This window comes from Cyprinus carpio, chromosome A25 (assembly GCF_018340385.1).
Source record: "Cyprinus carpio isolate SPL01 chromosome A25, ASM1834038v1, whole genome shotgun sequence".
Classification (NCBI taxonomy): domain Eukaryota; kingdom Metazoa; phylum Chordata; class Actinopteri; order Cypriniformes; family Cyprinidae; genus Cyprinus; species Cyprinus carpio.
Genome location: NC_056596.1, coordinates 16402173 through 16424136, shown reverse-complemented (window position 1 = coordinate 16424136; position 21964 = coordinate 16402173). Strand labels below are relative to the sequence as shown.

The 21964-nt window shown below is 35.6% G+C and overlaps 1 pseudogene; it reads left to right on the top strand.

The window, feature by feature from the left end:
- Positions 1 to 243: 243 nt before the first annotated feature.
- On the top strand, positions 244 to 21940 carry LOC109062366 (annotated as a pseudogene).
- The last annotated feature ends 24 nt before the right edge of the window (positions 21941 to 21964 follow it).

Sequence of the window (21964 nt, the reverse complement as noted above, 5' to 3'; positions counted from 1 at the left end):
GGCGGGTGTAGATTGTCCAATCCGATTGGTTGTCGTGTTTTAGGAGGCGGGACGAAGCCTTGTGATTGGCTGTGTTCTCGGTCGATCAGCCTCTCAGGCGCTAAACGAGCCAATTTTCTGGAATCGGCGAAAGATACCAAGCAACGTCACCAGGATCTACTTAATATTCATAAGCTGAGCCTTTGCCGTAGTGTGATTGGTGCCTGGGCTGAGGGGCGGGGCTGTGTGCGGTGTGGGGCTGGGCGTAGGCTGCACACACACACACACACACACACACACACACACTACAGCGGAGCACATTGTTCACTCTGGACTGTCTGCTACATCTAATGCAATTCAGGAAAATCTCGAAAGAATCGAAATCTCCTGGAGAGTGACTGTATCCGGGGAATCAGAGGTGAAGTGACCATTTTTTGTTATTAAAGCATAACTCGTTTGATTGCAGTGTAATATTGTAAGAAGACCAACTGGACCGACTCACAGTTGAAAGTATCGCTTAAATAAAACACGTATTTTTATTAATTACCACACACACACACATGGACGATATTTATGGTGATTACTGGTGCGTTTTTATAAATGCATGGATGATGTTTACATTTGTGTGAACGATCGGTGGTCCTTTTGGACTCCAGGACTATTCTGTAATTTTAATAATCAGCGTTTTATTTTAAACTATTTGATGAAAATAGAAAAAAAATAAACCATGTGGTATTTATTTAATTAGCTTGTATTTTATTTACCCGAATCTAAACAGTGAATCAGATCAGTTCACACTGAATCAGACTCTAGTAATCGATCGGACTGACCGTTGCTTCTTTTCCCGCCAGCTCGCCGTTACCGGAAAGGATTTCACGTCTAACGCTGAATGTAAACATGTTGTCTGTTATCTAATTTGTTAGGTTTTAGCGACATCCATGTGACCGTTACGAGCCTCTCTGTATAAACTCGGGTGACGCCCCATAAAACCGGACGAACGATTGCGAGTTCTACTATGACGAAGACGAGCTCATGAATATTAAGTAGTCATTCCCAAGTTTGCGTCGCAGCGGTCCAATTGCGACGGACGGTTTGCTGAATTCTAATTAGTTTCCGCTGACGTCGCTTGATAGCGCGCCAATGGCAGAGGCTCCGCTTATGAATATTAAGATGCCTCCACATAGTAGCATTCGTAATTTGTGGACGATGAGGAGCAGTGCGGAAGTTTAATAGCAGCTCAATCAAGTTAAGGTCGCTTAAGTACTAAAGTTTGATATTTTACTGCACATGTAGTAGATGTTTATATTGTACAGCGTGTTTTGTGGATTTTCACTGTTTACAAAGTGAAAGTAACCAAATGTTCTCCTTAAAGACTGTGAACTGTTATTTAAGATGATGTGAGACTAGGTTTTATCAGTTAAAGGGGTCATATGATGCTGCTAAAAGAACATTATTTTGTGTATTTGGTGTAATGAAATGTTTTTTTACCTTAAACCACATAAACACATTATTTTCCACATACTGTACATTATTGTTTCTCCTCTATGCCCCACCTAACTATTACGCCCCTCACCTTTTCACAAAGCTCATCGTTCTGAAAAGCGAGGTGTGCTCTGATTGGCCAGCTATCCAGCGCGTTGTGATTGGCCGAATGCCTCAAGCGTGTGACGGAAATGTTACGCCCCTCACCATACTGTGATGTCTTGCGTACCGGCACGACGAGACAAACCAATAAAACCCATTATAAATGAGGCATTTGTTGCATCCAGTGGGGACATAAATATGGATTATAAAGACTAGTACAGTCTTTTTACGTGCTGCATTGCATCGCGCCGTGTAAACATAAAACCATATCTACATTAGTGATCGGAGAAACGACAAACAACAAGCGATACTCTACACTGCTCAAAACTCGCGTTTGAATCATCAGTGGCAAATCCTTTAAATATGTAAACGTACTTACAGACTGTGAGTCAGAACAGTTGTAGTCTTCTCTCCCAGGATCAGGAAACAGTCCTCTATAAAATGTGATGCACACTAAATATTTGGTTTGAACTGTTCTGGAACAGTGTTGTAAATACAACTTAACCACTGATTTCTAGTCTTGTGTCCTCTTTTGGAAGACCAAACAAAGTATTTTCGCTTTCACAACGAAACAGCATCTCCACGACATGGTGCGGGCAGCAACATCGAGAATCGAAGGTTACGCCTTCTTTCTTTGTGTGAACATCTGGGCGGCGTTATGCAGATCTTCCCACACAATGATGTAGAGATGTGGAGGCGTGTTAGAACGAGCCGTTTTAGGAGGGCGCGTTTGACTCTTAACTTTTATAAAGAATATCTCTGGGTTTGAGACTTTAGTCTTTGCAACTTTAGGGATCTTATCTATTCACAATCGCATCATATGACCCCTTTAAAGTGTGCGAGACGTGAATTTAAATTGTATTTATTTACAGAGGTATATGATGTCACACTTGTCCGTGTGTGAAGACGTTGCGCAGCGCAAATCCGTGAATGAATGTTCTGAAGTGAGGTAAACACCAACAGATTTCCCCTGCTCAGGGAGTAGGGAGCAGTGAACACTGTGTAGGGATCATATCAATCAGAACACAGTTCATGCACGGAGCTCACGTCTAACGAGCTGATTATCTGAATCAGGTGTGTTAACAAAGAGAGACATACAAAATGTGCAGAGCAGGGGCGCGAGGACTGGGATTGGGAACCGCTGTGGTGAGGGGCGTAACATTTCCGTCACACACTTACAGCCAATCACAACACACTGGATAGATGGCCAATCAGAGCACACCTCGCTTTTCAGACTGATGAGCTTTGTGAAAAACGACACGTTTCAGAAAGGCCAAAAAAAAAAAAAAAAACAATAATGTACAGTATGTGGAAAATAATGTGTTTTTTTTAACCTTAAACCGCATAAACACATTTCATTACACCAAATACACAACATAATGTTCTTTTTAGCAATGTCAGTTTGCAAAAAAAAAAAAAAAACTGAAATAAAATATAAATATTATATGGTAATACTTTTAAAAATCTTAAATGAAAATGAGAAATGTTGCTTTGGCTCCTCAATAAAAACAATTAATGTTTGGGTAGAAATGCTTGGGAAGAAACCAATCTGATGTATAGTTCACATGTGAGGCTTAATACTATAGAAAAGCAATACAAGTTTTTCAGTGTCAGTGTTTTCAGCTTGTTTTTTTTTTTTATATATAAAAATATGGCATGCAGTTGCTTCAAACAATGATATAAACATCATTCAATGTAAATTGTGATAATCATAATTAATAATCACAATTACAGTTTCAAGGGAATAATCGTGCAGCCCTAGCGTGCAGTAATGTATTTCTCATGCATTCAGACAAACATCGTCTTGAAGTGTCTGCAGTGGAGGGCAGCACATTTAGGCTAGACAGATGTAATGATCTGGCCAGTGCTGGTTATTTTGGGGGATGATGTCAGTCGCTCGCTCAGCCTGGATCTGTTATGGTTCCTCAGTGTTCGATTCCTTCGTCTCCCATGTGAGGTTCCTTTTACTGTCTGAACCGGACTGGAAATCACTTAGGCCTGCTTCTGTTTTAGAGTTGCGTCTCAGGGAAAATTGATACTTCAGATTCTGTTTAGACCATTTACTTCTGCCCTAACATAATGTTCATCAATGTAAGATTTGAAATGACTCTAATTGTTGAGATCACAATGATTAGGCAAATCATTTTCATGCCAGATCCTAGGTATTGGATGCATGTCAGTAAACCGCAGAGCTGATAGTGTCAGTAAGTTTATCCTGAGCTTCCAGAGGGACTCTAGGGTTTCATATTGGCCGCTCATGGTGACAGGGTGTATGCATGCGGCTCTAAAGCCTTGGCAGATCCCAGAGCCGATGTCTAGTTCTTGCTTTCAGCCTTGCCTGTAGTTTTTCAGTGATAAATCACATCGCTCGCTGACGAGAGGAAAGTTGCTGCTTTCCTAAGCAATCACACTTACCATATTCACCTGGCAGATGATAAAACGGGGGAAATATTCCTTAGACTTCCACTAAAGGAGGATTTTCCACAAATTTTCCATTAAAACTGCCAGGTTAAACCAGTTAAGACCAGTGCTGGATATCATTAACTAAAACTATTAAAAATTATTTATTTATTGAAATAAAGCTGAAATAAAATAATAATTTGGGAAGTAGGAATACACACTGTGATTCAATACACAATGCTGATCTCAAGATACGATACACTCATAATACTTTTTAACCAAAATAGTTAAAATAGTATATATGTGTGTGTGTATGTGTGTGTATATCATATCAATGGACCAATGCACAGGTCAATGGTAATATCTGAATAGAAATATTCATACTTCTAAAAATGTGTTATACATGTATGCTTGCACGCTGTCTCTGAATACATACATTTATTTGTTTTTTAAATATTGCATTTCATAAAAAATGTATTAAAAAAATATTAATAATAATTAATTAAATGTGTTATGATCTGGGATTACCATATTTGATGTACCATTACCTTCTCTGATATTAAATTAAATCTGTCTAAACTTGCTTTTTGTTTGAACCATACATGATACATATTGTCGCTGTTCGTAATACATATTGTTGCATTTTTGTGTTGCAATATATTTTGAAAAGATATATTATTACTAGTGGTTGACCGATATTGTTTTTTTGACAGCTGATGCCGATATCTTGGAAAGCAGGGTGGCCGATATAAATGTTTTTATTTTAATTCATATTTAGGACATTTTAAATCATTTGAAAATGGATAAAAAAATTAAAGTGTAAAATAAACATACTTATACTTCAGATGGCAATATATTTTTCACAAATAAATAAATATTTAATAAAAAGTCAACATTGTAACCAACAGGGCACTAATAAATCTTGCAAATCTCTCATCACCGGGAATCGTATTTTTTTCAAATAAAGCCAAGGTAACAGTCATTTTACATACAGCACACAGTGAAAATGACATGAATATGACACTGGGCAAATGGATAAAGCGCAGCATAATTTGAAATCATGAGTTTAAATTTTGTCGATTGTGCGTCTCCAGTGAGGATGAACTCTCCTCCTGTCCGCATTCAATACACACGGACCGACCGTCATGCAGAGAATACGCGATCATGCAGGATACAAATGCACACTTCACAAGATCTCAACTAGATTCAACTTAGTTTGCAAGGTTTGTGAAATTAAATGTTCATTAATAGCAAGCGGCAACCTCCTGCTCTCTCTCGTGAAACCAATAAGGAAGTGACTAAAACTGCAATTCATCGACTGGCCACTAGAGGCTGACTCTAAAAGGGAGTCAGTCCCATAGACTCCCCATGTTAAAATGCCCAACTTTACAGCAGAAAAAAACATGTTTAAAGCCTGGTACAAAAAAATTGGTTTTGGTCTATATAGCTAATTTTGCCCTTCATGACAACTGTGAAGGGGGTGATTTTTTTTTATAACTCATCCGTTTAAATTATATTAAGCCTTAAAGTTCTGCATAATTAAGGGCGTGGCCACTTGAGTGACAGGTGGATTACCGCTGCTGTTACCACTGTTGAGCTAAGTGGGTGTGGCCTCAGCAACCAACTCCCGCCTCTTTGCCCATTTTCGATTATCAGGGAGTGATGTGCTGCCAAGATGGCGACGGCTGGCTGTGCCCATTTTGAGCTTCAAAACACTACGGACGGACACTACATCCATATTTTTATACAGTCTATGATTAATAGACATTCAAAGATTTGTTCAAATTATGTAAATGCGAATTTGCTGAATGCTGACGGCAAACAAGACAGTATTATGTTTGCTTTTCTATTACTAATAATAAAAAAGCAGTCATTATAATTAGGGCTGTCATCGTTTATGCATTATTGCATGCGATTATTTTTACAATCCTTGACGCGTTAATATAATTTAACGCAAAATTACTGAAGCACAATTTCTATTCTAAATAGAAATAAACACAATTCTTGTCAAGGAAAAAGAGACCGAAGCAGCAGTGTGAGTGGGGTGGCCAACCCTAGCTCCGCCCCTGTGTTAATTGCATTAAATATTTGTAATGTGTTAAACAAAAAAAAAATAATAATAATAATTGCATGCGTTAATGTGTTAATTTTGACACTACTATTTTATATATATTGGCAAAGTGTTAAACCATGGTAGCAGCATGCCAGTTCATGCTAGCAATGTTTTAGAAATAACATTTTATTGACTTAAATTATTTTAAACTTTCTAACAAAGCATGGTCAAGCCAACATCAAAGTTTGTTTACAAACTTTATTCATCTGTAGTTGCTGTTTCGGCCAAATATTTTCGGTTGCTGAAATTTCATTGCATCGCTACTTTAAACTTAGGTTGGAAAGTAACCACCTAGCAACACTCTAGAAACTGCATACCAGAAACACCTTAGCAACTGCATAGCAACACCCTGGATACACACTTAAGACATCGTTTCACTGTAGGAGTTGTCTCAGGTTTAGAAACAGTACAGGACCACGGTGAAACCCCTCGGCACTTTGGCTCTAACTATGAGTCTTGGAGAGAGCGGGATGGAGATTCCCCGATGGGACCTGCAGTCTGGTCTCTACTGATCCAGTGTTCATCCCAAAAAACATGTTGCACTGACAGAAGGTCCTAATCAAACTTTCATTGCCCTCTGTGTGTGTATTACTCTTTCATCCTCCCCTCTCTGTGGCCTAGTTTAGTTGGAAGGCTTATTCAAATCATGGCCTAAATTTGGGCAAACTTTGTTCATCCATGTTAAATTGAAACTGAAAGTGGCGCTGTCACTCACCTCAGGTTTTACAAAACTACTTATGAACATCAGCAGCACATAATATGCTTTTCTGAGAATGACTATTGGACTTTCGCTGTATTCTTATTTAACTAGATGGTAAAGCATATTTCGTAGTGACTTGCTGATATCAAGTCTTTTTAAACACAAATTATGACATATTTACTTTATTAATAACAAATGCATCTCACTGTGCGCAATTTATTAGAAATAAACATTTCTGTATCACCAGAGAAAGTGGTTTGTAACGTCAGTGTGAACAATGTGAGTAAACGATGACAGAATTCTCATTTTTGGATTTGGATTAGTTGTGTTTTTGCTTAATTACATTTTTTTATACTATTTTTAAGCAAAGTTTACATTTAACGCCAATAACACTAAAAATGTCATACTGTATGGTGTAACCATCAAATATATAAAAATTCATAAAATGACTAACTAAAATATTTTATGACTAAAATAAACTTTGTGTGTTTTAATTTCTGAATTAAAATTCATTTTGATATTTTTTGAGGACATAGTCAAAATGCCAGGGTGGTACAGCTGTCCTAATATAATAACCAAGAAAAAAGCCTAGATAAAAGAATGAAATATTTGAAAGTTATGATATTTTGGCACATTTTTGTATTAACATTTCATAGAAAAAAACTATATTGCATAAACAAAACTGAGTTTGTACAGCAAAAAACATGTACATGTACATGAGTTCATGTACTTGCATTTTTCAAGCCAAAATAGTGAACTTTGCAGTTACCGTTCTAAGTTATCAGAGTTACTGTGTGATTTTCACATGGTGGATGATAAAAACCATAGAGTTTCACTGAAGTCCACGTCTAGAGGCCAGAATGTCAGAGACTTGAGTGTCTGCTAAGTTTGATTTTTAAGCAACCATCTAGCAGTGGCCTATCAGTGAAAAAATGTAAATATGTAGTTATTATTCATAAATCTTAATTTCTTCTATTGCATTTACCCCAGTGTTTTGTTTGGCTTTCAAGGATTTAAGGCAGTCGTACATAATGAATGAACTCCCTGCCCTTTGCCTTTAATAGCTCAGTCGTGTGTGTGTGTGTAGAGTTACTCATTAATCGTCCAGTTCTCACAGACACACTGCGATGGACATAAGTTTCAGTCTCAATAGTACCAAGAAATGTAGTGTTTTCATGAATTATCAATGCTGCAGATGCACCTCTGCTGATCCTGAGCTGCGCTTACAGCCGATGACGATAAATAAATATCTAATAATAAAACTCCACACCCTGGGACTAATATAGTCTGTCTGGTGATGTGCTGTTTTAGATGCTCACCACTGTTGTGTGTTAAAGTGCACCTTATTATGCGTTATGTGATGTGTAGCGGGGTCAGTGACGAATAAGTGTGTCCACAATAAAGAAAATGCAAAATCTTACAAAAAAAGTTTAAAACACACGTGCAAAGTTTTTAGACTCTTAATATTATTTGTATTCATGTTGAGTTTTATATGGTTTAGAAAATTTTCATACCATTTTCAAAAAAAGTTTTAATTTAACACTAACACTAAAAATGTCATATGGTGTAACCATCAAATATATATAAAATTAAACAGAATGACTTGAATATTTTTATTATTATTATTATTATTATTATTATTATTATTATTTACTTCTGAATTAAAATTCATTTTAATATTTTTTGTGGGACATAAAGTTAAAAACGTCAAGGTGGTACAACTGTCCTGATATACAATAACAATGAAAAAAAAAAAACATTAAAAGAATGCATTTCTTGAAAATTATGCTAGTTTGCCATTTTTTGTAATTAATATTTCTTAGAAAAAACAAACTGCTAAACTGTTTGTTACTAATATTTTTTTCACTAAATGAAAGTCATGTGATACGACCAACATGCAGAAAAAAATTAAAGGGTGTCTTGGTTGATATAGAAAGTCTCATTAAAATAAAGGTTAGTTCACGTTGTGAAATGTCATGTGATGTGACTCTACAAAAATATTGATCGATTAACGATATTTGTTAATAATAACCTTGAAAAACAGAATTGAAAATAGTTTGACCGTTTTATTAGTTAGTATAATTCAAGTTGCAAAATGCCACAACCCCCACTCAATAAGTATGAGGATATTTATGAATTACTTTCATGAAGTCATCATTTACTCATTTACTTGAATTGCTTTATTTCTTCTGTGGAACAAAAAAGAAGATATTTTAAGAAATGTCTTTCTTCCTTTTTTTTAATCTATACAATGAAGATCAGTGACCTCCAGTATTGTTTGGACCCCACTGACTTTCACAGAAGAAAAAGTCATAAAGGTTTGGATTGACATGGGGGTGAGTTATTGAGTGAACTGTCCCTTCAAGAGTTTGCAACGTGTGTAAAGAGTTTCATTTTTCATGACCATGTTTTATTAAATTTTAGTTAAATCATGGCCACATTGTACTAATTTGGTCCCCTTGTTTAGATAAATTGCGGCTACAATTTTACTAAAATAAGGGTATGAATGAAAAAGTAGTGGGAATGAATGCTTGATTTGTGCCCACCCCCCATCCCCCCCCACCCCCCTCGCATGTCATATGGGGTAAAAATAACTAACACAAGTCAAATTACGAAATAGTAGATGCTGATTTGCATTTTTCAGAAGCTGATTTTTCTTTGGAAATCCAGTTGTGATGAAACCACAGGACACCACACAAAACATCATCAACCACCCCGAAACCAGCAACAACCAGCCTATGACAATATAACCAGTGAGGGACGGTAGCTGGATCACGTTTAGAGTTAATGTTGTTTTAGACCATGTTGAAACTTGAACCGAAAAACCACCAAATGATCATTTATCAGATAAAAGCTCAGTGCACTGCAAGCTTGGATCTTAGCCAGAATGCTTTTCATATTTCATAGTTTATCTTCCTTGCAGTTCTGTGCAAGTTCGTTTACTGAATACTAAACAGTGAAACATGAAAGAGCATTCCAGATTTCTTTAGGATAAATTCTCCATGACTCTTGGTCTTGGTGTTTACACGACACCATTTTCAACTAAAAACGGAATAATTTGTATGTCTTTTGGCCATTCTTTTATACAAAATCAGCATATTCCTACGAAAATGAACCATAGTTTGCCTGACAGCATATGTACATACCATAGAGGTCTATTTGACATCTGCATTTACATCTGCAAGACGTATTTTTTAGTGTTCGCTCATCTGCAATACGTCTATAGGACTTTCCCTATCAGATGTTAAGTAGACATTTAGAAGATGTCTTTGAGATGTTTATGATTTAGAATGTATGTAAAACTGGATTCTAAATCCATGGAAAAGCCTTCTAACGGGATTGTTCATGGCAGTGTTTCTCCTGTTTGTCAGGACTGTTTAATCTGTCTAAATCATCAAGACATGTACTTATCTGAATTCATGCACTTCTCGCTGGATCTCACAGCGCTGGTCACGTGATCAGAGAGTAAACGGAGCTTCTCGTGCTGAGCTGATACAGTAATTGGTCCGTGCAGCGCTGTTAATTCTGTTTCGTTCTGCTTTTGGCGCGTAGACATTATATTGAACATTTATCGAACATGTGTTATTGTTCTATCGCTGGTAAAATATATTGTGATAATTATTATAAATGTTTTATCACCAAGCCCTAATTTTCATAAGGTTTTTGAGGCCTGAAAAGCAAACATTTGAAAATGTTTTTTTGTAAATTATACCATTATCGTCTCCATGTAAATTACAAAAACATTAATTTGTGAAAACGCTAATGTCATGTGCACATATATTATGTGTTCAGTCTATAGGAATGCATATGTGCGCAGATGTTAATATTTCTGTACATATGGAGATCGCCAACTACTGGCCTGGTTTGCATAAAACAGCATAAAACATTTTTAGTCGTTTTCAATTTGGGTAAATGTGAACAGGGATCATTTTGACAACATTGTTGTCTATACGTAAACCTTTTTTAAAAATGCAAAGGGAAGACTATATTTAGTATATTTAGTACATGATTGTCTTGTAAACGTACCTTGATGCACTCCTTAAGACTGTGACACACCATGCCGAACTGTAGTTCTGACCACACAAGATTGCGAAACTGTTTATGAATGTTTGTTGCAACTATGGTTTCGTAAAACATAAAATTGTTTAGCTATGTTTCCAACGAGGGAACTTGGCGATAGTTGGCTAACAATGCTTTTAGGAAACATCCTAGATTGGCTGTTAAGCTTATGCTGATTTCACACTGCACGATTTTAGCCCCGATTTTCACTCGCCAACAGGTTTTGCGAAAATACAGAATCAAAATCAGAGGCAAATCGGTGCCGAGTGACAATCACGCAGTGTAAATGATCAAAGACGCGATCTGAGATAATCGCCGACACCCGTGAAATATTTGGCATGCTAAATAGTATCTGGACCTGTCGGCGATTCAAAATCCTGCTGTGCGAAATGAGTTCTGACTGAAAAATACATTGACGATGAGGTACAGCCAATGAGAGAGCAAGACACAGGACAGCGGAAAGTTAGGGGAGGAGTTATTTCCTTATCACTTCTCGCGTGTGTTTGGTTGTGAAACGTAGTTTGCGGACCAGACAGAGTTGTTCGGCGATTCTTCAGATTGTAAAGTCATGCAGTGTGTAAGCTCCTGTCACCGATCCATCGTGCAGTGTGAACACTGCAGCAACTGAATTCTGCCCCAGATAGTCGCGCAGTGTGAAAACAACGGTGATCTGACGACTCTGAAAATCGTGCAGTGTGAACCCGGCATTAGCGAACCAGTACACGAGACAAAAAAATCGGTGAAGGTGACAAAGCAAACAAAATACACAGCGCTGCTTTGTTTATCGTTTGTATATTCGCAGTCCTTTATGAGTGACCCATACAAACTGCTGCCACCTACTGGTGTGGAGAGGAGTTTCCTCTCATGCAGGTGCAGAATATATATGTGTTGTTGACTGTAGTCTTTGTGTTGTGTTCAAACGTAACTTTTTGGCCGAGATGTAGGTGACGAGAGGCGACACCTCAGTCGGACTTCATCGCTGCTAGTTCTTTGAAGTCGGCTTGCTGTATCTGCTCCTTAATATGGATGAATAACTACAGAAAAGGCACCAAAATGAACCAGCTTGTAATAATCTGCAGGCTTTAGTTGAAATGTAAAAGTTTTAGTCAAATAGTCAAAGATTTGGAAGTGAGACAGTGAGACTTTGGACTTCTTATATGCTTATTTCAACAAAGCACTGCTGACAATCATTATGTCCTATGAATCCTTTCCTATACCTTAAGGCCTGAAGAGGATCTTTGTTGTGTCAATAATATAACATACTGAATTTGGATGCAGTGGGAGGTTTGTCTGTATTGATGGCGCTGCTGGTTTCTCCTCAGGTGTGGAGAGAGGTTGAAGAGGAGTGAAGGAATGACTGAATATAAGCTGGTGGTGGTGGGCGCTGGAGGCGTGGGCAAGAGCGCTCTCACCATCCAACTCATCCAGAACCCACTTTGTGGACGAATACGACCCCACTATAGAGGTAATGTGTGGTAATCAATAACTGCACAATATATATTTACCCTGTCAACTGGAGCTGTTAGATAATGTAATCAATAAACTCACTTCGATATCAAAACTTAAAAAATAAATCCACTATATATTTTTACCCTGTCAACTGGAGCTGTTAGATATTTATAAGATTTTTTTTTTTGCCAATTTCTATTTACTGCTTTTGCTGACTGCTTTGCTGAGTAATTTTACAGTTCATGAAATTTGATCATACTAATGATAATTAGAAACTGTAACATCATACACATAGTATAGCGGTCTGTCGTATATCATCGGGAAGGTCAGCAATGCTGCAGCAGCTAATTAGAGTATTTTGTCCATACAGTGGAGGTTAATGGGTCTAATGTTCTCTGAAATATCTTTTTTATTCTAGCTACATTATTGTTTTGAATTATTAATTGCTACACATTGTGTCATCATCTTTTTTTCCATTTGATGACGGATGGGAGCCGGGGTTAATGTGCAGTACTGCCACCTACTGTGTTGGAGGGTCAACCCAGACTGCTTACTGGTGTAATATTAACATGACATCAGTATTCTACTTTTTAAATATCATGGTTATTATCATAAATATTGTGACACCCCAATCCAAAATATGTCATGCTTTCTTGTAGGGCTGTCAAGATAGAAAAAAATTGGTAACTCTTTACAATAGGCTTTCATTCATTAAAATTAGTTTATTACAGTAGTTAACATGAATGAACTACTTCTAAAGCATTTATTAACCTTCATTTGAATTTTAACTTTGTCAACATTCATCAAATATCTGTTGATATTATTTAATGGAACCTGAGGTAATATGAACTAACCATGAACAGTTGTATTTGTATTAGCTAAAATTAACAAAGATTTATAAATGCTGTAATAATTGTATTGTTCAGTGTTAGTTAATGTTAGTTAATGCATTAACTAGTGGAACCTTATTGTAAAGAGTTACGGAAATTTCAGTAGTCAGTTAAATGAATTTTCTTCGAACTGCCTACATTGTGTTTCTCATTTAGGTAATCATTGCCTATAATTAAAGGAATGGTTCACTGAAAAATTCCAATTTGCTGAAAATTTACTCATCCTCAGGCAATCCAAGATGTAGATGAGTTTGTTATTTAATCAGATTTGGAGAAATGTAGCATTGCATCACTTGCTCACCAATGGATCCTCTGCAGTGAATGGGTGCCGTCAGAATGAGAGTCCAAACAGCTGATAAAAACATCACAATAATCCACAAGTAATCCACACCACTCCAGTCCATCAGTAAACATCTTGTGAAAAGAAAACCTGCAATCCATCAGGGCGTTTTTAACTTCAAACCATTTTTTCCCACTAAAAGATTGGTCCTCTATTCATAATATTACTTTCTCCAGTGAAAAAGTCATCTCCGCTGAATCAGGAGAGAAATCTGTACAGATCAAGCACCATTTGCAAGCGAAACGGACGAATCAAAACAATTCTGCACAACTATATCAGTGGATTTTGATGTGAGAGGACAACAGTGGATGGACTTTTTCACTGGAGGAAGCGTTATAATGGATTGTGGACTCTTATTTTGGCCAGAAGCAACAGTTTAAAGTTAAAACGCCTTAATGATGGATTTATGGAGGCTTTTCACTTCACAAGACATTAACTGATGGACTGGAGTGGTGTGGATTACTTGTGGATTATTGTGATGTTTCTATCAGCGGTTTGGACTCTTATTCTGACGGCACCCATTCACTGCAGAGGATCCACTGGTGAGCAAGTGATGCTAAATTTCTCCAAATCTGTTCTCATGAAGAAACGAACTCATCTATATCTTGGATGGCCTGAGGGTGAGTAAATTTGAACTATTCCTATATGTATGTTAGGGTTGCAAAGGGGTGGAAAATTTTTTATGGAAAATATTTTCCATAATTTCCGAAATTTACTGGAAACATTCCACCTTTTTTTTAAACCCTAATGTTAGTTAACTAATGGAACCTTGTGCTTGATTTGATTGTGGTACATCCTTAGTTTTCTTGTACTGTACGTTATGCTTTATTATATTGATCAGTGGTCCCTCTCTTCACTTTATCTCACATCATCACTGGGCAATGAATAAAATCTGACCCCACCATTCACTCATTCAGTCTGTGTGTTTCTCTGTACACTCTGAGTCAAATATACCGCAGTAGTTTCCTCTTGACCTGCGTTTGCTCTCAGTGTGAGGGATGTGTGTGTGTGTGTGTGTGTGTGTGTGTGTGTACGTGCTTCTACACGTCCCTCGCGCTCTCTCTGTCCTCTTTTCCCGCCACACCCATCTCTGGACAAACAATGTCCTTTTTATGGCCGAGTCGCTGTGCGCTAACGAGCACAGAGACGCGTGTTTATGTGTCAGGACACAACTCAACCTTCTCTGCTGTCCGCTTGCTGTTTGAAACCCTGACGTTTTTTGTCTCCAAAGTCCTTTATTCGGCACGTTTGAAGAAAAGTAATTTTAAAGACATCAAATCATGTCCATGTGTGTGAAATAACTAAAGATTATTGGCTGTTGGGTAAGAAATAAACAAGTAACGGTGTTACTGATGAAAGCAAACGTGAGTTTGGCGTTGATTCGGCCGGGTGTCTTTCTGCAGGACTCCTACAGGAAGCAGGTGGTGATTGACGGGGAGACGTGTCTGCTGGACATCTTGGACACTGCAGGTCAGGAGGAGTACAGCGCCATGAGGGACCAGTACATGAGGACGGGAGAGGGCTTCCTCTGTGTGTTTGCCATCAATAACACCAAGTCCTTTGAGGACATTCATCAGTACAGGTGTGTGTGTTTGAAAATCAGCTGCCTGGCCCTCAAAATATCTCTTCAATAACACTCACGTTTCTTCAATTATATGTTGAAAGAAGAAGATAGATTTAAAAAATAAATAAATAAATTTTGCTGTGTTTATGTCTTCTGTATGTAAATAACTTCTGTTATGATTGGCTAACTTTTCTGAATATGAAATAAGGTAATGGGTGTTGATTGTGTCAGTTAGGAGGTCAAATGTCTGTGTGCTTTTGCCGTTTAAAAGCGCAGTCACATTAGCAAAGTTTCAGTGAAATTTTTGTAATTTTTGTTTTTTAACCTTAAACCGAATAAACACATTTCATTACACCAAATACATAAAATAATGTTCTTTTTAGCAACATCATATGACCCCTTGAACAAAAGTTTTAATATATTAGTTTAAACGCAAAGTGTTCATAAATTAGATTAGTATTTGTTGTACTGTTTTTAATTGCGCTAATTTAGAAAAATATATTTTTTACGTTATAAGTTATATATAATTTCCATATCTTTATTTTTATAGATTTAATTTTATTTAATTATTATAAATTGTATATATGATTTATATCATCTAAATATCATTTAAATGATTAAGTCGTTACCAAGCGCAAGGTTGGGGGTTCGATTCCCCAGGAACACATGATAGGTAAAAACTGATAGCCTGAATGCACTGTAAGTCGCTTTGGATAAAAGCGTCTGCTAAATGCATAAATTTAATTTAATTTAATTTAATATATGTAAAAGTTTTGATTTGATTTATTTGTTTATTTATTTATCTATCTGTCTATCTATCCACCTTTTGTGTGTGTGTGTGTGTGTGTGTGTGTGTGTGTGTGTGTGTGTGTGTGTGTGTGTGTGTGTGTGTGTGTGAAATATATCCTGGACATGTTTTTGTGTTACTCAGGCCAAGAGCTGAAGGTGTCGTGTTAAACTGTAAATCACAGAAAGTGGCGTCTTACGTGAGCCGAAATCACCTTAGCATTGATTCTGATCCCCTCTATCAGCTCTTAGTGTTAGTTATCAGCACGTTTGACGTAACAACAGAAACACAACTTGGATTACACCCGTCGGATCCTTAAATTGCATTATGACTGAGCATCTGTCACAAAATATTCAGTAGTTGTGCTGGAAAGGAGAGCAGAAAGTGAGATGGAGTATGAAATCAATCACTCATTTAGACTAAAGGAGAGAGAGAGAGAGAGCTTTCAAGGACATGAAAGGAGAAAGGAAAAAAATTATAACTGGATTATATCAATCCATTTGTTGTTTGTGGGTAATGGATTTTTAATACATGAAGTACAGTACAACATGGGAACAGTAAAGCACTGTTTAATATCAGCCACAGGTGGCAGTTGAGTATAACCAGTTTGCATTATATTCACTATCAGTCAAAAGTTTGGAATAATTAAGGGACAAAATTAAAATCAAAATCAGTATATTAGAATGATTTCTGTAAGATCATGTGACACTGAAGACGGGAGTAATGATGCTGAAAATTCAGCTTTATATCACAGGAATAAATTACATTTTACTATATATGTGTCATGCATTTATGTATTTATTTATTTATTCATTTATTTATGCCATTTTATTTCTTTATTTGTTTGTTTGAGCAAAACTAGTCTGTGTCCAACATCAAAATTTCTTAAAGTTTACTCATCAGAGTAAATTGTATACAAAATAATTGACCCACCTACAATACAGTATTTCTTTAGTATTTTTTGTTTTGCTTTGCTTTGCTTTGCTTTGCTTTCCTTTCTTTTCTTTTCTTTTCTTTTCTTTTCTTTTCTTTTCTTTTCTTTTCTTGTTTTTTTTTTTTTTTATTTATCTGTGTTTTGTGTTTTTGCTTTTTTGTTTTGCTTTGTTTTTTGCTTTGCATTGTTTTGTGTGTTTCTTTTATTTATTTGTTGGTTTTGTGCAGAAAATGTAATTTGTACCAGGTCCTTTAAGAAAGATATATATATATAAATACTCATGATTTACTCGAAGTAAAAAAAATGCTGAAAATTCAGCTTTGATCACAGGAATAAATTACATTTTACTATATATGTTTAAAAAGAAGATTTAGAAAATGATTCTATGTTGAGTCTTACATGTCTGGATGATATATTGATGTCTGTTTCACATTACATTCATGCAGACACTTTTAATCCAAAGTGATGCAGATTTTACCCGTTTAAACGTTCACTGGGATTCGAACCCATGACCTTGGTTTCAGTAGAATGTTGCTATGCTAACTTCATGATAAATACTAAAATTTCTAAATTATTGACCAAAGTCACATTTCAATAACTTCCTGTTTCCCACTTCAGAAGTTATAATTATTATATAAGTTATAGTTATACTCCTCTTCATCTCTCACTCATAGCAAACTGACCTCATCAGAGAAGCAGTGCCATTCCAGAGCGGATGCAGATGTGCAGAGTTTGATTAAAGATTGCCAAGACATAGATTAACTTGAACGGATTAATTGTTCAGCTCAAGATTAGCAGTATGTGTTAAGAGAGTCAATTTTGAATTCAGTGTTGTTCACGATCAAATGTCTGCCCACAGTCTGGGTGTGTTTGACCGTGACCTCTTGTGTTGGTGCTCAGGGAACAGATCAAGCGGGTGAAGGACTCGGATGACGTGCCCATGGTGCTGGTGGGTAACAAGTGTGACCTCCCGGCCCGGACGGTGGACACACGGCAAGCACAGGAGCTCGCGCGCAGCTACGGGATCCCCTTCATCGAGACCTCAGCCAAAACACGACAAGTGAGTCAGTGCGAGGATTTTCTGTCAGGCATTTAAAGATAGATAGATTTATTTATATATTTATGCCATTTTATTTATTTATGCCATTTCATTCATTTATTTATGCCATTTTATTTATTTATTTATTTATTTTATTTATGACAATTTATTTATTTGTGCCATTTTATTTATTTTATTTATTTATTCAATTATTCAATCTTATTTATTTATTTTATTGAGCCAATTTTTATTTAATTTTATTTGAGCTTATTTATTTATTTATTTATGCCATTTCATTTATTTATTTATTTATTTATTTGTCATTTTATTTATTTATTTATTTTATTTGAGCTTATTTATTTATGCCGTTTTATTTATGCCATTTCATTTATTTATTTATTTATTTTATGCCATTTCATTTATTTATTTATTTATGCCATTTTATTTATTTATTTATGCCATTTCATGTATTTATTTATTTATGCCATTTTATTTATTTATTTATGCCATTTTCAGCCAATTTATTTATATTTATGCCATTTATTTATTTAATTAATTTATTCAATCCAATTCATTTATTTATTTATGCCATTTCATATATTTATTTATTCAATTTCACATTTTATTTATTTATTTATTCAATTACATTTATTTATTTATTCAATCAATTTTATTTATTTATTTATGCCATTTTATTTATTTATTTTAATTTATTAATGCCAATTTATTTATTTATGCAATTTCATGCATTTATGTATTTATTTATTTATTCATTTATTTATGCCATTTTATTTATTTATTTATTTATTTGTTTGTTTGAGCAAAACTAGTCTGTGTCCAACATCAGAATTTCTTAAAGTTTACTCATCAGAGTAAATTGTATACAAAATAATTGACCCACCTACAATACAGTATTTCTTTAGTATTTTTTGTTTTGCTTTGCTTTGCTTTCTTTTCTTTTCTTTTCTTTTGTGTTTTTTTTTATCTGTGTTTTGTGTTTTTGCTTTTTTGTTTTGCTTTTTTTTTTTTTTTTTTTTGCTTTGCATTGTTTTGTGTGTTTCTTTTATTTATAAATATATATATATTTAATATATATATATAAAAAAAAAAAAAAAAAAATAATCAAATACTTCTGAATTACTACAACACCTCTGAATTACAAACACACCTAAATTAAATAAATTATCCAAGCCTTCTGAATTCCTACCACAGCTTTGTGTGATAAATGCTCTGAAATTAAGGCCATTATTCAGTGAAAATCTCAGCACATCTCATATTCAGATACGTACTGTGCACAAGTGCTGGTTGTTTCATGAAGATTTTCCAGTTTGTAGCTTTCAAGGACAACATTTATGATGGATCTATACTTTGGTTTTCTGAGTCTAGAGTTAGTCTCAGGGGTTTTATAAGTTTAATGTTCCTGAAAGATTCTTTGGATTGACAGTGTTTAGTGCTGTAATTCTCCTCACGGCCACCTACACACACACACACACACACACACACACACACACACACACACACACACACACACACACACACAGGGTGTGTTGTATAACACTGCAGGGAATGACTCACTGCCGCTTTGTGTTTTCCCCATCTGACGAGAACCGTGAGAAAAAGACACATTTACCACACATTACTCTAGTATGTCTGTCACTTTCATGTGTTTTCATCACTAGCTGCAGTGCTGTGCATAGAAATGTTTCTGATCTGTGAGATGTGAGAAGTTTCTGACCAATCACTGCTCTTGAATCTCTTGATAGCATGTGCACTGGTTGGTTTCTCCTCATGCGTGGTTTTGCGGTGTGTGTGCAGGGTGTGGAGGACGCGTTTTACACGCTGGTGCGAGAGATCCGTCAGCACAAGATGAGGAAGCTGAACCCGCCGGACGAGAGCGGACAGGACTGCATGAGCTGCCGCTGCGTCGTGTCGTGATCCAGGTGCCAGAACACACACAACACACAGAAGTTATGAATGACTGTCTGAACTGTGTGCACAACACTAAATAAACCACAAATCATCACTAGAAATTACAGAATCGCTGAGAAATGCCTCTTGAAAGGACAGCACTTCTGAGAGATTATATTTATGTATTTATTAATGTTGTTTGCTAAAGCAAGCATCACTATTACCATTATTATGTCTTTTTTTTTTTTTTTTTTTTTTTTTTTTTAAAAATCTTTGATGTGTATGATGGGATTTATGTACACCACCATTCAAAAATAAATTTTGTAAATGTTTTAAATGAGTCTCTTCTGCTCACCAAGGCTGCATTCATTTGATCAAAAACACAGTAAAAACTGTAATATTGTGAAATATTATTACAGTTGAACTGTTTTCTACTTGGATGTTTGTTAAAATGTAATTTATTCCTTGATGCAAAGCTGAATTTTTCGCATCATTACTGATTTGCTGCTCAAGAAACATTTCTGCGTATTATTTGACCCACAGAGAGTTTAAAAGAGCAGCATTTATTTAATTAAATTTTTTTTTGTAACATTATAAATGCCTTTACTCCCATTTTTGATCAATTTAATGCCTCCTCGTTGAAGAAATTAATACTTTTATTAAAAATAAAACATTTTACTGACCGGAAACGTTTAAACGGTAGTGTACTTCACCTCAAAAAGTCTATACATTTTTAAATATATATGTAATTTTTGAAATATTAATGATATTATTGTATTTATGTGTTTACTTAAAATTAACTATTCGTAACAACAACAACAACAATTATTGTATAGTCATTGGAAAGTCAAGAAAAAAAAAAAAGTTTTTCCTTCTTTTTTTGTCCTTAGCTGATAACATGACTGTATAATAAAAATGAATTAAAAGTAATGAATAATAATTCAGCATCCATTGTTCTGGTAAGACTTAATAAAAAACATTAATTTTAAAATTTTGTGAATTATTATATTAATTATATTTAATTAAAAAAAAAAAAAAAAAAAAAAATATATATATATATATATATATATATATATATATATATATATATATATATATATATATATATATATATGATATTTACTGTTTATTTAAATAAATAATAATAATAATATACTTATACAGAGAATTTTATGATAATAACCAACAAAAATCAAGTTTTTATTACTGAATAATATGTGCATATTATTATTATTAAATGTTAAAGTTTTAACATTATAATTCTGTTTGTTGTACTGAATTTAATTTATTAATTAAAAAAAAAAAACAGTCATACACATTATGATATTTTTTGCCATTACATTAATGAGAGTTGGCAATGAAATGGCACAAATTTTAATGGTACTAAAATGCAAAGCATAATTTTTCTTTTAGTTTTGCAGTGAAATATGACAAGGACATGAATCAGTTTGCTCACTCACATCTTCACCTCTGCAATAAGCACTTCCTGTTTTCTGGTCCTCAGCTGACGGCTGCGTGTTGGGAGAAGTTTACCCACAGTTCCGTGCGGCAGACTGGACCAGAGAGGGAAGACGTAGCGTCTCATCTGAAAGCGACTTTAACGAAAAGCGAGCGAGGCCTCCTGCGTACCAAACATTTGCGACAGGAAGCGGTCTCGCGTTGACCCCGGGTGACCTCTCTCTGGATCTCCACGTCTGCCTGATAAACACCACTAATGACTTACTCCTTTCTCCTCTTTATTTGTAACCCCAGTCTGCTAACGCTGGGCGCCTCTGTGGATTTCTGCTAAATTATTGTTCTTGAAGTCTCAACACTGGTTTTAAACGGACTCGGCACGTCACATGACCTCAACGTCACACACAAACCTTCCTCAGCTCCGACGGAAAAGACTGGACACTAGTGACCTCATCCCACGACCCCCGTCCCGCCTCAGTCGCACCTCATGGAAAGCATATATATGTACATTGTCTGTCGAAAAGAGCGGTAACTGTGTAGAAATAATCAGGAGGAGTGTTTTGTTTAACGTGCAGGTTGTTTTAACATAACGTTTGTGAGTAGGGCTTTGTGGAAATCAAACCGGAGCATTAGTTCTGTGTGCTGGTAAATGTGTATGTTATGAACGAACGTTACCTTTAGAAAATTAAACCGGCTGACTGAATTTTCCAAAATAAAAACTGTTGAGTTGTTTAAAGAAGCTTTTGTTTGTTCTGAATTTCTG